Source organism: Calidris pugnax, unplaced genomic scaffold, assembly GCF_001431845.1.
Source record: "Calidris pugnax isolate Ruff unplaced genomic scaffold, ASM143184v1 scaffold704, whole genome shotgun sequence".
Classification (NCBI taxonomy): Eukaryota; Metazoa; Chordata; class Aves; order Charadriiformes; family Scolopacidae; genus Calidris; species Calidris pugnax.
In genome coordinates this window covers 367730-385186 of record NW_015091651.1, presented here as the reverse complement: position 1 = coordinate 385186, position 17457 = coordinate 367730, and the positions used below count along the sequence as shown (strand labels likewise).

General features: G+C 40.7%; 1 protein-coding gene across 5 annotated transcripts in view; it reads right to left on the bottom strand.

Annotated features, from left to right (window-relative positions):
• Positions 1-17457, bottom strand: part of FAR2 (fatty acyl-CoA reductase 2) — a 157423-nt gene that overhangs the window by 71916 nt on the left and 68050 nt on the right. The window lies entirely within an intron of this gene.

Genomic DNA, 17457 nt, shown 5'->3' with positions numbered 1-17457 from the left:
AGATCATGTGGCATGTGGTGAAACCATCCTTTTTGGTGGAGTCAGCAGGGACCTTGATTGGCTCAGGTCAATCATGAAACTGCTCCCTTTAAGTAAATGCCTCTTTTAGAAGCTAAAGCCAGGGAAGATTAACCCTGCTGTTAAAGGTCTTTGGGTTAAAGCCACAAATCAGAACACATGAGACAGAAGCTCCCTTGCTTGCTTGCTGTTGACAGGCTGTGGAGCTTGGCACTGCTCAATTAAACCTTGCTTCAGGAAAATGCCTAAGCAGGTATTTTATTTAAAGTATGTTTGTTGTAATGGGAACTCACTGCAAGTTTCAAATTAAGTCAGCTTTTGAAACACTAGATCTGGAAGCTGTACATCTGTTCTGTCCCTCATTAAACCAGGGAAAATAATATTAATTTATTTGACAGAAGGAGTAGACTGAAATTATGATTCAACTAGGTATTTAAGTAGTTGTCCTACAGGAAGAATATGAAGTTCTGATATGTATCTTTTACATCTCTAAATTAAAGCAGGTGCACACCCCATTCACTCAAACAGACATTTAATTACACCAAACCTTTAATCACATCAGGCCTCCAGTATGCCATTGACACCTTTGGTTGGAAGCTACATATTAGTATTGTTAATGGCACTGCACCTATTTTAATCCCTTTGCTGCCAGCCACTCGTTTGCTTCACTATCACCAATTGCAGTAATTTCTCTGGCTTAAAACACCCCACCAGGATGCGCCTGATGCACTTGGAAGTGCTTTTCTCGCTGGGGTTTGTTTAGTGAGTGACCTTTCGGGCACAGAAACTTCCTTGTACTGAACACTGCACATCATTGACAAGAGAGTAAAAACCAAGAGATGAATAAAAAGACCATCTACCAGCCCTCAGGAGCAGAGATATGCAGAATAGGGTTATTCCTCTTTTCCTTCTCCACATTCCTAAGTTAGATTTTATTTATGAAAGCACTGCCAGTTGTTAGTAGCCTGGCAAAAAGAATCCAGTAGAGCCTGGAGATTTTTTTTTTTTTAAAGTATTAAACAAGGCATGTCCCCAGAGAAACCCCTAGGGTATTCTACTTATCACTGTCTTCCAGGCAGAGATTGAACTATTAAACCCTTGCAGTCTGACTGTCCAGCCAGGTTTCTACTCCCCATCTTGACTGTAACATCCTAATTTGGCATGCTGTTGGGAGACGATGCTCAAAGCTTTGTTAATGTCAAGGTAAACGATACCCATGGCTTTCCCCTCATCCACAGATCCAATCATTTTATCACCGAGCACAATCGGGTTGGTCAAGATAAGGGTACCAAGGGTAAATCCATGCTGACCATTCTCCATCCCCTTCTTCTCCTTCAAGTGTCCAGAAGTGTGCTCCAAGAAAACTCACTCCATGATTTTTCCAGGGACAGAAGTGAATCTGCCTGGTCTGCAGCTGCCTGAATTGTCCCTCTTGCCCTTTCTGATGATAGGTGCAACATTTGCCTTTCTCCAGCTCTAAGAGTCGTCTAGAAACTAGAAAGCCTGGAGGCTTCTGAAATAAATGAAATATATAGTTTTTTGTACTCTCTTTGCCCCATGGCAAAGAAATTTGCTCCGAAACATATACACATACACGTTTTTACTAAAGTCAGCTTCCTGGAGATCATAGCAAGGACAGCAGCTTGGGAACTGCCCACATACAATGGGGAGTCATCTAATTATAGAATCATAAAATGGTTAGAGTTGGAAGGGACCTTAACAATCATCAAGTTCCAACCCCCCTGCCCTGGGCAGGGACACCTCCCACCAGACCAGGTTGCTCAAAGCCCCATCCAGCCTGGCCTTGAACCCCTCCAGGGATGGGGCAGCCACAGCTTCTCTGGGCAACCTGTTCCAGTGTCTCTCCACCCTCACAGGAAAGAATTTCTTTCTGGTATCTCATCTATATCTCCCCTCTTCCAATTTAAAACTGTTACCCCTTCTCCTGTCACTGCACTTCCTGACAAAGAGTCCCTCCCCATCTCTCCTGGAGCTCCCTTCAGATATTGGGAAGCTCAGATATTCAGCTATTGAGTCAAACATCAGGGGGACAGTGTGCCTTCAAGCATGGATACAACACAGTAAGCAATGGATCAGATTTTTTAATAGGTTATTTCCTTAGACAAGCAACCTGCCCAAACAGAAATCTATACATAAATATTTTTTTCCCTGCTCTGCTGTTGAAAATTTTGTTTTGCTTTATATTAAAATGCCCTTTCCAGAGTTCAAATTATTTGTGGATGTATAATTCAGCTGGTTAATTCCTTGGGCGTGGGTACACATGCAATGCCAGAAGTAGTACAGTTGCATTCACCTGGTCTTCTGAAATATGACCTTATCACTTGGAAAAACACAGAATAAAAGCTTTTGTTACCCTACTGCACCTCTATTGTGTGTTCTGGCAGCCTAGTTTACACATGAATACCTTGAATAGTAAATGAAGTACTTTTAAAAACGTTTTAAGAGGTCAGACTGAGATGTTTACAAACAGGTGTATAAGACTTTGGAGCAAGGACCCTAACTACATGCTTGGAGTTGTGTTTCCAGTTTTTTAGACATCTTTCACAAACAAAATCTTAGTTTAAACTTGAGACCAGTACCTCTGGACACCTAATTTTTCAAGATGCTTTTATTATATAGAAGAGAACCTACATAACTTAATTCTTGCTTCATCTGAAGAGGAAATAATTTATTTTAAAAATAAAAATCTGATTTATTTTTTTTTAAATATAACCTTCTCAACCAAAAATGTGAATTGGTATTTTAGAAGAGGTCATCCTAAAATATATTGGGCTTTGATTTTTTTTCCTTCTTCTCAGGTCGTCAGGCTGGAACTCCACCAAAGCAATCCAGGTAATTCAATACAACAGTGCATTTTGCTTGTCCTTATCCATGTTTGCTTTGCCAAGAAAACATTTGGGGAGGGGGATTTTTTTTCCTTCCCTACTGGGAAGATGCTGACTGTTCACCGAAAACATTTGATTATATATAAGAAATACTCGTAGCATTATACGCAATTGTAATGCCCAATAATGCTCAGCTTAGAGCCAGATTCAGGCACCTCTTTTCCTGTACTCAGCAGTAGTATGAAGGCTTGAAAACAGAGTTTAGGGTTTTGCAGATAAAAAAACCAAAATAAGAGACCTTGTTCTTAAACTAAGATCTGAAACTCCACTTTTAAGACAAGATGGCAACAGCAGGAGACAACTAGCAGAGTAGACAAGAGAGATGAGAAGAAAACACATGATAATGCAGATCAAATGTACACACATTTATAGCTAGTATCAAAGGTTTGCTTGGTTTTTAAACAAGCAACATGTCATTGGTTGGTTTTGTTACTATTATTTGCTATTTATATTGCAGCACTGCCCAGTAGTCCAGACATACCAAGCCTTTAAACCTTGGTGCAATCAGACATGGACAAACGCAAGTTACTGGAATTAGTCATTTCTCCTCTCAAATGGACTCCTCCAGCAGACAGGAAAAATGATGGTCATAGATTTTTGGTAAATTCTGCCATTCTAGCCACCAACCTTGCTTCTTGTTATCACAGGCACAATGTGCTGTGCATTGCAGGCGAACACCTACCTTGGTCTCAGTCCTTTGTCCTTTGTTGATTCCCCTTGGTGCATCCTCTGTCTCTCTGCTATTCTCCAGTTCTAGGTTTTTATAATTCTGTGTTCTTTTTAAGCATTTCAGTGTGCTGCCACTGTGGGAGCAGATTAGCACTGACTTCAGCTGGTTTCCCAGCTCTGATTTTTCCTTAACGTACCTAACACTAATTCAGTTACTGATTCTCCAAGCTCAAGCTTTTGACCCTACCAGCTGATTTTTTTGGCACACCTGAACTCTTCCACTACCACTGCCCACCACACGCCTGCTGAGATATTTAGGAACTGACAGGTAAACTAGTTACTTAATCTAGTGATTATTCCCAAGCTTAATGTATGAGAAGGAGATAATTCTAAGTTTTTTCTCTCATCTAAATCACATCTGTAAGTAATGAGGCATACATACGTGGGGCAAACTCATCCAGTTCAGTCTGTATCAAGGCAAGGGAAGTTAACTTTTGAGTGGCACCAGCTGCAACACAACCTTCTTGAGTTTAGGATAAAACAGACCTGAACTATAGCACAAGGCACCAGCGAAAGATGTACCAACTTGCTTCAAAAAAACTGAATCCTCAAAGGGTTGTAAAATATTTGTCATCACAATACCCAGGCTCTTCTTCAGGTATCTCAGCATCACAACCTCCAGCAGCACAACCCACGTTAGTAACCACAGTAGCTGTAGGTCATACTAGACTTGCTTAATAAGCCACTGTCACTTCACTTGCTGCAGGTTCCCAGCAGATCTGCAGGTATGTTACCTTTTTCTGGTTAGGTGACATAAACACACAGGACACGAGGAGAACATGGGAAATCACATAATTCCATCTCAGGAGAAGTACAGGCACAACCTGCAACAGCCAGGCAGGAGCAGAGGTGTGTGAAAGCCCATCAAACTGCCATGAAGTGCCACCTGGCATGGCGTGGCACTAGGTGCTGTGATGTAGGAGAACATTCAAGCCCAGAAGCACACCTCAGAGGCAGTTTTCTTGCAGTTAGGATTTTGAAAGTGGAAGATTATACTAACTAAGCAAATACAGGATCAAAAATCAGTCTAATGATAATTGTCGACAGAGTACACAAGGCATGCCTTGATTTTAAAAATATTAACTAGACCAGTAACCAACCCTACTCCAATTCCAGATCAAACACAAATCTGGTTACAAACAATCACACATGACAGCCACTTCCACAGTCCAGAGTGTGGCAGCGAATCACCCATGTTCACAAAATCAACGGGGTCACAGAATCACAGGATGATATGGGGTTGGAAGGGACCTCTGGAGATCATCTAGTCCAACCCCCTGACAAAGCAGGTCCACCTAAAGTGGGTTGCACAGGAATGTGTCCAAGTGGGTTCTGAATGTCTCCAGAGAAGGAGACTCCACCACCTCCCTGGGAAACCTATAGGTTCTTCTCTGCAAAATCAGACCAGCTTACTCTGAACATCTGGCTGCAGTCAACCAGTTGCAGTTCGTAATCACACCACCGTCCACATTTAACTATGACCAGAAGAGCTGCTTTGCCACAGCAGTTTTTCTTTCCAGAAGCAAAATTAATTTACGACAGGTTAAAACTAATAACGCCTCCACTCCTGGCTCCCTTAAAAGAAAACAAAAGACTTAATACAAGTCCCCAGAAAATTATCAAAAACTAATTTTCATGCTTGGGTTTCTTGGCACAATTCAGCCATTTTGCTTTGTGCACGCAATGACGCAAGCCAGAACTTCACATTTTTTTAAAGCATTCTCCCTAATATACTTGGCAGTCCTAATGGGTTTGGTAAATGAAGTAAAAAAAAAAAAAAAAAATAGGCTGGATTTGCTAGGGAAAAGTGCAGTGGAAGGTGACTTTCAGCCAACTTTTAAGCTTTCTAGTCTTTTGGAGGATCAATTTGAGGTCAATGGTTTGGTACATAATGCAGCAGTCAGTAACTCTATAAATGGTCTTATGAGTGCCTTCTGGTAACCATGGCATTGTGGTACACAGGGACACCCTGAATTTGTTTTCACTCGTACTAGTCATAGTTCAATGCCAGGGACCGGGAGGAGGATCATGAATGAGCCAGTGACTCTTCTTTGCAGGTGAGTCGCCTAGAAGATCAAATGCCCTGGACTGTGTATATCAAGACGTTCCACTGTGTCACAAGTTGGAGCTCTCTCTTAGGGCTCCTAAAGCTCAGAATATACTGCCCTCATCCCCCTCACCCCCTGCCTCCCCCTCTCCCCAGTATTTTAACAACCTTGTTTGTAGAAAGTATTATCCAGTGATCAGGTCTGAAGATTTTGACTGAAAAGTCAAAATAGAAGATAGAGGACTAAAGACTCTGCCCCCCCTGCATCTAGGATTTCTTCTTAAACTGCAATGTTTTGTTCACAGCAAACTTTATTTCTTTGCAAGATCTTCTGCCACGAAATTGGTTTTAGCTTCTGTCATTCAGTCGTAGTCAGCTGCCAAAAAACCACAGGTAAGGAAGGCCAGGGTTAAATTTCAGAAGATAGAAAAGCTTTCTTTAAAAAAAAAATTGGAAAAAACAGGTGGGGACAGAATGTACTAAAATCAGGCCTGAAGGACAAAACATAACTCTATATTTTGTTGAATGACCAAATAGCAAATTCTGCTCTTTGGGTGCTGACTGATAGCTCCATTACCAACCCATTTAAGAAAAAGATAAGCCTCCATTCTTAACTATGATTTGCAGGCCAAGATGTTCCCAAAAGAGGTTGCCTGAGGTTAGGTGTCCTTATTCAGCCCCAATTCAAAGTGAAGAACCCAAGCCCGCTTATGAGCTTCGGTACGTGAGCAGCTCCGTCGACATCCAGACTTGTTCTGAAGTGCAATAGCCCAAAAAATAACCGTGCCAACTCGCACGCGTCAAGAGCCAAGGCACAGGCTCCAGCAAAATGACAAACATTGTTTAAAAACATGTTTGCTGAAGGCCTTGTTGGTGAACGGGTCACTTGGCAAAACTGTGAACATAATGCGTGCTGTGCAGCTGCCTAAAAACTCAGCTTTCCTGTGCGCCTGAGCAGAAGTAGGATCCAGGAGAAATCAGAGGGTTACAAAGGATGCCCGACAGGACTTCTCTAATGATGTTGCTCCATGGCCTTGATGCCTGCAAAAGCTGCTGGGAAATAACTCTGATTTCTGTGACTTACGTAAACTCCTGAGCCTGTGAGGCGGAGATTTCCTCTTCAGTGCTCTTTGTACTTTTCCTGTCCTCTTTGAAAATGCCACACTGAACTCTTTACCCTCACTCTTCCCCGCACCATGTTTCTTCCATGACTCTGATGCACGCCCTCTCCCTTCCTTGGCTTTTACAACTTAGGGTATGCAGCCAGCAGGGGTAGCAATGCTGAAAGCTTTCTGCTAGCAAGGAAACCAACATCTAAAAAGGGACAAATTTCTGGACGGAAACGTCTCTGACTAACATAAAAGTGAATTTTGTGGATTAGAGAATCTAAATCTTCCCTTTACTCACTTGCAAAAAATCTGATATTTCAATACTATTTCCATTTCCAACTTGACACACAAGGTCAAGTTAAGATGCAATCACATGGGCAAAAGAAGTGGATGAGGGTCAGCAGTACCAATAAAACCATTGTTTCTTGGTTTTGGTAATTTCCAAATCTGGAAACTATCTAGCTTGCTTATCCTCCAAGGCTTTTAGGCTGGAGTCAGACAGTGCTGGTTTCCCAGGTATAGGAGAGTGATTAATTGCATTTGCATTCCTGTATCAAGCACTTCTTACCATGTTTAAATCTCTATCATCTGAAGTTGAAATTCTGACCGTGATATCAAATTCATACAGGCATTTTTTCTATAAGAAACAAAATAATCCAGAGCAAAAAGAAAATCCAACACAATGACATATAATTGAAATGCCTGTTTGGGCCCATCACCTCTTTGAAATCCATCCTTCACGAGACACTCAACCAAAGCTAAATGAAGATACCAGAAGGATTTCAGGAACTGGGCCTTGGCTGCAAACCAGAAAGCACGTAGGCATAAATGCAAATTCAAGCAATGTTATGAAGATCTCTTAAAGTTGTTGACTCAACTGCAATCTTAGTTTGCTAACTCCCTGATGAGATTGGCTTTTTCTTCTGTAAGACACTCTTGCACATTAAAGAAAAAAAATTGTGAAGCAGATACAGGCTACAAGTGTCCCAAAATATCACTGCTTATGGAGAACTAAAAATGCATTTCATTTTACATACAGTAGCAAAGGCAGCCTGACCGCAACCTCTAGGGTGTTACTGACATGAGAAAATCTTACTTTTGAGGGTTTTTTAAATTGTATCATTCTAAACTGACTGCCTGCTCATTTGCTTCAAGGGCTGAACGTTTCTTTATTTTGTCATTTATGAGCTGGCAGAATTCTTCACTGCAGACATCATCATTAATACATAAATCCCTTGGCATATCCACCATTAAATAAAACAAAAAAGTAGCTAGCTTGAAAGAGGTTACGTATGTGTGCATTTGTATCTATACAAATATGTGCATATTAATTGGACTGCAGAGCACAGGTTTGTGTTTACTGCGTAAGAAGCTTGTCCATAATGTTCCTGGGATAAAATGAGGTCCCTGGCCATCAGAGTTCTCAAAGAACTGCATAAAATTAGCCACGTGCATAAGTCTCTTGTTAGATATCTAATGTGAAAATGTGGAAAAATAAAAGAGATTTCTACTTTCTTTTCAGCTTTTTTTTTTTTTTACTTTATTGCATTAGCATACAATTGGCTAGAGGGATCTCTCTGGAACATTTATATTTGAGGCTCTATATTCTCCCCTGGCAGTGTTGCTGTTTAGGCTATGATCACTTCTACCTGACCTGCTCTGAGCAGTAAGTTGGACTAGACAATCTCCAGAGCTCCCTGCCAATCTTACCGATTCTGCGATCCTGTGGAAAGGTGTAGAGAAAGGAAATGGGAAAATAAATAAGAAAGAAAAAAGATTTAGATTTTGAAGTTCATAAAAAAACTAGATGAAACTGCAGTCAATAGAGTTACAATTTTTGAAATACTAAAGGACACTACCGAGGTTTTATCATATTCCCTACTGATTAAAATAGGAGATGAAATTTCCTGGGAATAGTTACTGTACTGTGACAATATCAGAGATTGATCTTAATTAGAAGACAAAGAGGAGACTTTATTTTCCCCAGAAAGTGCAGAACAGTACTTCTTTCAGACTTTGGCATTAGTGGCTGGGAGGAACAGAGAATTACTCAAGCCACAGGGATGCCTACACAATGTCATGATACAGGTGGAGAGCAAGAGAGAAATGGACAATTTAATTGGTCAAAGGAAGAGGGAAGTGTTTATAGTTTGCTCTGCAAAATAAAATATTAATTCTGCCTAACTTTCAGAAACTGCAGAGAAGAGAGGACAGGATGGGCAGTTCTCATACTTAACCTCTTCTGTTCTGCAACACAAACTGAGGGCTAGAGAATAACCTCTGTGTACTTTGACAGATGTTCCTCAACAAATTACTTTGCCTTTTTAATAAGCAACTACAAGAAATTTTAAATGCAACATCTAAGTGAAAGACAAATGACTTCTTTTTCCAGAATGCAGTAAGGGTGCCTAAAAATTCCTCTCCCGTACTCCTAAAGGTTCAAGGAAGATTAATGTATTTAGCAAAATTTGGCATAATCAGGAAAAGATTGTCTGATCACCTTGATATAGGAGAAATGATGAATTCAACAGGGCTATACAACAGTCACAAGGGTTTCGGCTTTAAATTAGGCATAATCCTTTTTATAATTCAAAAGTCATGGTATTGATTCACTCCCGTGGGCTCTCTGATCACCCGTAGCTCCTTCTGCTCATGACCTTACCAGGCTTTTCATTCAGACCGAAAGACTTTTTGGACAAAGGCATGTGCTTGCATAGGTATGGGTCCTGAATGCAAACATAAAGGAAATTAAAGAAGAAAAGAGAAAAGATTTCCTCCTCCCCCTCATCACTACCAACATTTTTTTCTAGTGCTCCATTACTTTTTCCCTCCCTCTAGCTCCTCAACCTCATTCTCTTCCAGAGAATTGCCCTGGTTTTCACCAATGATAATGTCCTATTCCACACACTTTCCCTTCTGATGCTTTGTACTAACTTTTTTTCCAAATGTTATCTCTTATAGCCTCCACAGACCTGCTCTCTTCTATTTTTTTCCTCTAATTGTTTCTTGGGGGTCTCTTCCTAAGCTTTCATATTACTGCAGTCTTTTATTAGTCCTTTTATCTTCTGCGTCTACTGTTTCTCCTCCATTACTAAGATTCCCACTGGTGTCACCATTATGTCATAAACTTATTCCCTTCCTCTTCTGTTCCTGACCCACTTCTCTCTCTCTGTGCCATCTTTGAACTTAGCTGATGTCCCTCCTTTTGGATGTCTTGATGTCCATTGTAACTTCTCATACCCAAAACATAAGTCCTTTGTTTAGCAATATCACCATCCGATTATTTATTTAACTGCTTCCTGTCTCCGTCCCTGAATGTCTAATTTGCATTGCATTCCTGTCACCCACATTTTGTCTCCAGCTTCATTAAAAATGAGGGCTCATCTTTCGAGAATGGTGCATAGATACCTCCCCATTTTTTTCTTCTCTGCTTTTGTATGTACATAGAACCTTACAGAACAAATCTGTGGTCCAAAAAAAAGGAGTTTGGACACAGCGTGTTCAAACATATAAGCATTTTCAAAATGACTGTTGATCTGAGGTGCTCCTTTTTTAACATTTCTAAATTAAAGTTTCCCAATGGGAATCAGTCTGCAAAAGGGCACCAAGATGATTCAGACTCACCAGACACACTGGAAATTTTCAGCAAAGGAATACATTATATACAGAAAAGTATAGTTATTAGTATTTCAAATACTGCCATTAGTCACACATAAGTGTAACAAAACACACACAGCAAAGAAGATTTAGGGTTGTTCTAAATCCAGAACTCCAAATGCATCCCTGATCTACTTATGCAGTGTGTGGAGAAATTCTAAATTACTGTGCAGTATTCTTGTATACTAAGTAATGCTGGGAACTGCATTATGACTATGAAACTGCGTGATAAGCCCATTTTCTCTAGAAATTGTCTTAGTCACACCAAGACATTCTTTCTTCCTCAGCAGATTGTGGCCTGAATTTATCTGACTGATGCAATGGAGGACACAATTTAAATCACCACTTTTCTTTCCCCCTTCTTCTTATCATGGTTTCTCCTCTGACATCTGAGTATGCATTAAAAAAAATGCTAACTGAGAATAAGATGGACCTTTGTGCTACTCAGCTTCTCCATTAGCCCCCTGGTAGGCAAGGCTTTGCATGCAGAACAGATGAAAGAGTAGGCAGGGCTGCCAGATCTCCCAACTTAGATGAAAGCTAACGGGTAAGACTCTATACCCTGAGTCATGACATGGGTTGGATGTCCATCAAATGAGGAGGAGCTGTCACCATACAAGGCTGCAGCTTTGGAGCAGCACCCAGAAAAGGGAATGCCATTGCACTTGCTTGTTCCAGATGCCCATGTTCCAGCAGAGCCAAGAGCCAAGGAGCAGGAGCAGCAGCATGGATGCAAACATCCAACAGCAGAAAGTGACACCAGGGACATGTACTTGAGCTCAGGACTAATGGTGGCTTCTATTTTTTGTCCAATATGAAAGGTTATATTGATGGAAACACCAGCTGTCTTGATGGTTCTTCCTTGTGCTGTAGGAAGCAGGCTATTAGCCCCTAACATATAAAAGAAAATCTTACCAGCCTTCTTCAAACAGAAACACAAATTGGAGAAGTGAAAGAAATGAAACAGGCAACAGGAACAAGGCAACAGATGGCACTAGCTCAGGAAAGAGGAACAGAATGGGTCAAGACCCTTGCCTGCATTCGTGTCAGTTATGTTACCAGCCGTAAGATTTAGTTCCTCTCTTCCACGTGGTTTACAAATCATAGGGTAAAGTAAGATCCAAGTTTTCATACAAATGACAGATTTGTCCCTTTGGTACACAAAACCAGAGTTATTTCTCACAATATACTGACAAAAGCGAGGCAAATAAATATAAATAATAGAGCAGAAAACATCTTGAACTCTGTTTCACTTCAATTAGCAGTTTCCAGACCTCTCACTGAGCAAGTGGGATCTCATGCCACCAACCAAAAAAACTCATTACTTTATTCCCTGTACCTATCCATGCACCATTGCAATGGTCACAGCAGATTTAGGGGATGCTGTTCCAGAGGGAGTGACACTGAACTGGTTTGGTGTGGAGAACCTTTACTGCTTATGGTGATAAGCAAGACACATGAGAGAGGGAGTGAAGAAAGGGATAATCAAGGGACGAGGAAAAGAGAAATCTGGCATGATTTGGAGAATTTTATAGGGCTAACAAAGGCTCTTACTGTATATTTGCTGATAAGCATAGCACACAACAAGGAAATACTGAAGGGCAAAGGTGTTTGATAATAGTGGAATTCTGCTGTTTTCAGTGGTCAGTCCCATCAGAATGTGTAGTTTCAGACAAAGCTTTGCAGGGAAGAGAAGAAGGTCTATCTGTACCATCCACTGTAACTAGAAGGGTTAACCATAACAAAGGGTTAACAAAAAAGCAGTAGCATTTTTTACAGCATTTCTGGCAACACCAAGAAATATCTGCTCTCCATTTTCAGCAGTCTTGTTACCACAGGCAGGCCTCTGCTTTTTTTATAACCATATGCTAACTAAAATGAGTTAATTACAGAGCTTCTTACTGTGTGAGAAAATAGGTGGTCACTGAGCTGATAGTGATAAGAATGGGATAACAAGAATCATAGAATCGTCTAGGTTGGAAGAGACCCTTGGGATGATGGAGTGCAACCATCTCCACTACTCTACAAAGTTCTCCCCTGCACCACATCCCCCAACACCACATCTAAACAGCTCTTAAACACATTCAGGGATGGTGACTCAATCACCTCCCTGGGCAGCCTATTCCAGTCTCTGACCACTCTTTCTGTGAAAAATTCTTTCCTAATGTTCAGTCTAAACCTACCCTGTTGCAGCTTGAAGCCATTCCCTCTCGTTCTGTTATTAATTACCTGTGAGAAGAGACCAGCACCAACCTCTCTACAGTGTCCTTTCAAGTAGTTGTAGAGAGTGATAAGGTCTCCCCTCAGCCTCCTCTTCCTCAAACTAAACAGTCCCAGCTCCTTCAACCGCTCCTCATATGATCTGTTTTCCAGGTCCTTCACCAGCTTCATTGTCCTCCTCTGCACTCGCTCCAGCAAGAAGTAGTTAATCACCTCAAGGTTCTTTCATATGTCAGAGTATGTAGGTCTACAAAGATGATGAGGGGATTGGAGCATCTCCCTTACGAGGAAAGGCTGAGGGACTTGGGTCTTTATAGTCTGGAGAAGAGAAGGCTGAGGGGGGATGTGATCAATGCTTATAAATACTTAAAGGACGGGTGTCAAGAGGATGGGGGCAGTCTTTTTTCAGTGATGTCCAGGGACAGGACAAGAGGAAATGGGCACAAACTTGAATGTAAGAAGTTCCACCTAAACATGAGGAGGAACTTCTTTACTTTGAGGGTGGCAGAGCCCTGGAAGAGGCTGCCCAGGGAGGTGGTGGAGTCTCCTTCTCTGGAGACTTTCAAAGCCCGCCTGGACACGTTCCTGTGCAACCTGCTCTGGGTGGACCTGCTTTGGCAGGGGGTTGGACTAGATGATGTCCAGTGGTCCCTTCCAACCCCATGTGATTCTGTGATTCTGTAGTCCTATACTAATTAGGACAGAGCTATGGCTACTTCAAAGAACATCCATATCTTCCTCAAGAAGCTGGCAAACTTACCGTAAACTTTTACTGTCCTGAGAAAACTCAATACCTTAAAAGGACAATGTGAGGAAGGGTGCCCCTACCCAAACGACCCCCAAGAAGCTCATGCCTGCGCAGAAGTGTTTTGCAAATGCTGCAAAATTTAATGCACATGTGCAAAAGGACCATTCAGAGATCCTAATGAAAATATAAGCCTAGGTGTATAAATAATGTGTGAATGTCCCCAGGAAGATGTGCTAGATCTGTGGATTTCCACCTAGCACCCAACATCGAATAAAGCAGTGTCTCCTCTCTAAACTGCTTCTGGTTTCAAGAACTTTTGTTCCAGCCTCAGAGCCTCCTCTTTTCCCCTCTGAATTATCAGAGACATTGCCAAGAGTCTTTACCACTCCCCACTTTGACTGATCTTTCTAATTAGGAGTGCTGAACAAATGGATCTGAGAAGCAGCCCGGCAGCAGCAAGCAGCCTCGGTTGACTGGGCGCTCGGCATGGGAAAAGCTCCGCTCTCCCAGGGACAACGTGGAAGATACAACCAGTGACTCAGCACTAGCTCAGTAACTGCTCTCCAGGGAATCCCAGACAACCCCTCCAAGCATTCCTGCCTGTTTCTGCACATGGAGGGATCAGACAGCATAATATACCCCTTGAAACAATTCCCTACCTCTGATAAATTTACATGTCGCATCAACTAATGTCAAGCTTTGACTTGTGCTCCACATCTATAGACACATCCAGGGTGAAGCAAATACCAAAAATGTGGGGGGTTTGTGTAACAACTGTGCTCTGCACCGCACAGACATGGCATTTCATCAAGCACAGGGTAATAGCTTGATTCCCTGAGGGACTCACTTTTGGAATATAGAACATCTCCTTTCATAAATAGGCAAGGTCACTGTGTGGCACACATTCCTTAACGCACACGTTCATTTTGGAGTTGATGCTGAGATAATTGAGTATCTCTTCATTATACGCTTCATATTAATGCAATAACGCATCCTCATGTAAAACTAATTTTACAATATCTGAGGAAAACCAGCATTATATTACATTTCAGTGCCATGTGTTCAGCTACTCCAGAATACAGCGGAAAAATTGTGATTTATGCCCAAATTATTTTTTATATTTTACTATGCATGTTGGATTCAGAATTTGAAAAATTCCAGATTAAGAAGCATTTTAAAAGCACAAACTAAGGCATTTTGCCCCTTCACACCTCATCACCCTTTCGTGACTTAGAATTGCTTTTTTTTTTTCTTCCCAGCATAGTTGCATGTTCACACTATGGACAAAACAGTTCACAAATGTGATACCTCAAAGTTTAAAAACCTGTAGATATAATGATAGAAGCACAACGATGTCACAGAGATATATATTTAAAAATGACAGGCAATTTCTTTCAAAACATTATTAAGGGCTACTAAAAATCAGGACTCCCCCAAAGGACTTTACATGAAGAACCTAAGCATCATGCAGTGCAACTAACTCCTGCCAATCTACTTCTCTGCTTTCATCTTATTTAACCCCAGATACTATTTTTATCTGTTTGTTTAGAATATTCAGAAGCTGGCAACCTGTTTTTCTCTATTCCTCTTGTTCCCGGGAAACTTCCCACATAGATTTGAAAAAGAGAAATTCCAGAGGAAAATACTGGGTAAAGACACAATGTAAAAGAAGAAATAGTTACTATCAAAGTGAATGTGTGGTCGGTCAGTAGAGAAGATTACATAGGGTGGAATATGAAAGTAGAAATAAAGTGTTTTCTCCTAAAACCAGACACAAATATTGTATTGCATTAAATCGAACAGTTTGTGGGGGAAAAGAATAATTATCCAGTAGAGATTAGAAATTATATATGTATACATGTAAGGAAGAAAAGGGATTTTATTCTGAATTTTCCTCTGCATACTCAAATATACGCATTCTTCTTCAGTGATTATGATCAGGAATGTCAAATGCAAATGCTGACTGAAGATTTGGAATAAGCTTTTGCTGCATTTTTTATTTGTTATATAGCTCAAGGGGTCCCGAAACTGGAGAATAGAAACCACAACTGGAAATTAAAGTGTAATCTCTAGATTGTGATCGACTAATTATGTGGCTTAAAGACATATGGCAAACTTAACTGGAAACAATCCACAAAAATACTAAGAACAATATTTCTTGCCCTCTTCATTTGCCATGAAATTAACAGTTACTGGAATTAACAGTTTCACTTCTAGAAAAAAACCAAATAGCTGTCAACATTTTCACATGGAAATAACCTTTGAAAAGCTGGGTTTCTTCCTTAGAGAAACATTTTTGTTTTATTTTTAAAAGATCAGCATCAAAAAGACACCTTCTTCCTTGAAATAGTTGTGAGTATACCCCTAGAGTTTTTTTCCCTTTCAGGGCTGCAGCAACCTAACTCAGAGACTTGCCTCCATCCTTCGTTCATTTGAAACACATTGAGGTGTGTTTCAAAGGTTCAAGGGGGAGGTTATCAAGTCCTGTTTGCTGTTGGCATGTCTAAAACTGCTGGCACACGCTACGGAAAAAAAGGGGACATCCAGTAGAGCTGCAACAACAAAACAGCTACTAGGGAACCTCACCTAGAACTAGCGACAACACTAGGCTGTGCTGGACAACCGAACAGGTAAGCCAGTAATATTCATACAGAAAATGCAAACAAAGCTTATAGAAGTCCTGAAAAAAATAGCTTGGTTTGTCATTTTCTTAGTGGGTAAAAAAAAAAAAAAAAATAAGCAAACTCATGTAAGCACACCACATTTGGGATTTTGTTGTCTGACGGTGAAAACCATTACCCACAGTCATCAGTGATGAAAGCTGTAGAAACAGCTAAAAAGTTTTCAGTGAAAGGAAAAGTAATGAAAAACCGTGCACTTGACAGACTTGCAAAAAGCAACAAATGTGATGGTTTCCTTCTAGCTCAGTTACAAATTTTCCTCAACAGGAAAATATCTGACCTTCAGCTGAAAACACAAAAAAATCAAACTCTGTTGTTGGATATACTTAAGATTTCTCTAGCTGGATGCCTCAAAACACCAGGAGGAAAAGTACATGCCTTCTTCCAAACCTGCTTATCTCTAAGTTATCTTTAACCTACTTTAACTCCAGTAGAAGGAGGAGGAGTACTTTTCCAGTAAAGTTTTGCTTAAAGTTTTAGACAAATGCTCTAAAGATAAGTTGACATTTCTCAGATTAATTCTACATAATTCCTCGCCTACTAGGGCCAGATCTGTCCCTTCCCCTCATTTCACATCAGCTATGTACAAATTCACACTAGCAGTAAGCATTAGCTTGAACTCTGGCACTTATCATAGCCAGAGGAGTCTGAGCAAGTTCATGAACTCGTCACTGGTCTAAGCTCTTGAGGACCTAGTCCACTCTAGATAACTGTTTCTCCTTATGAATCTTTACATTAAATGCAGCAAAGGGCTTTGGCATCCTTCTTGACACTAGAGATCTGTATTTCCTCACCAGGGCAGCAAGCTAAAAGCTCAACAGAAACAAGGCATGTGGATGAAAGTTATACAGGTCTGTTCATCAACTCCCAGGTCCTTTGTGTTCTGCTGAAAGCAACTTTGGAAAACACCCTTTTCAAATGCAACACTATTTTATCACTTCATAAGTAAGGTTAAGGTGGAGCTGACATCAGAAGATGGCAGATGCCTTACTATACTGCAGCAATGCACAGCCCACTATACATTGCCACTAGGCTTGGTCTTATGAAATTAATTCAATGCCCCCACAACAGCAAAGAATGATGGGATCACGTTCAGTTTTATGTTTGAAAGCTAATGTTTGAATATTAAGTTGTGAAAGTGGGGGAAGGAAAAGAGTTCATGAAAGCGAAATGATGCTCTTCTTGAAAAAAAGGAAATATGCTAGGGTAGCAGGCTTTTGAAAAAATCCATTCTCAACAAAGAGCAATGCAAAAAGAAGGAAAAATGATGACATCAGTACAGTGTAAAATGCTGCATCACCTAATAAAATCAGACAGATCCAGGTTCATTAATGTGCAATTT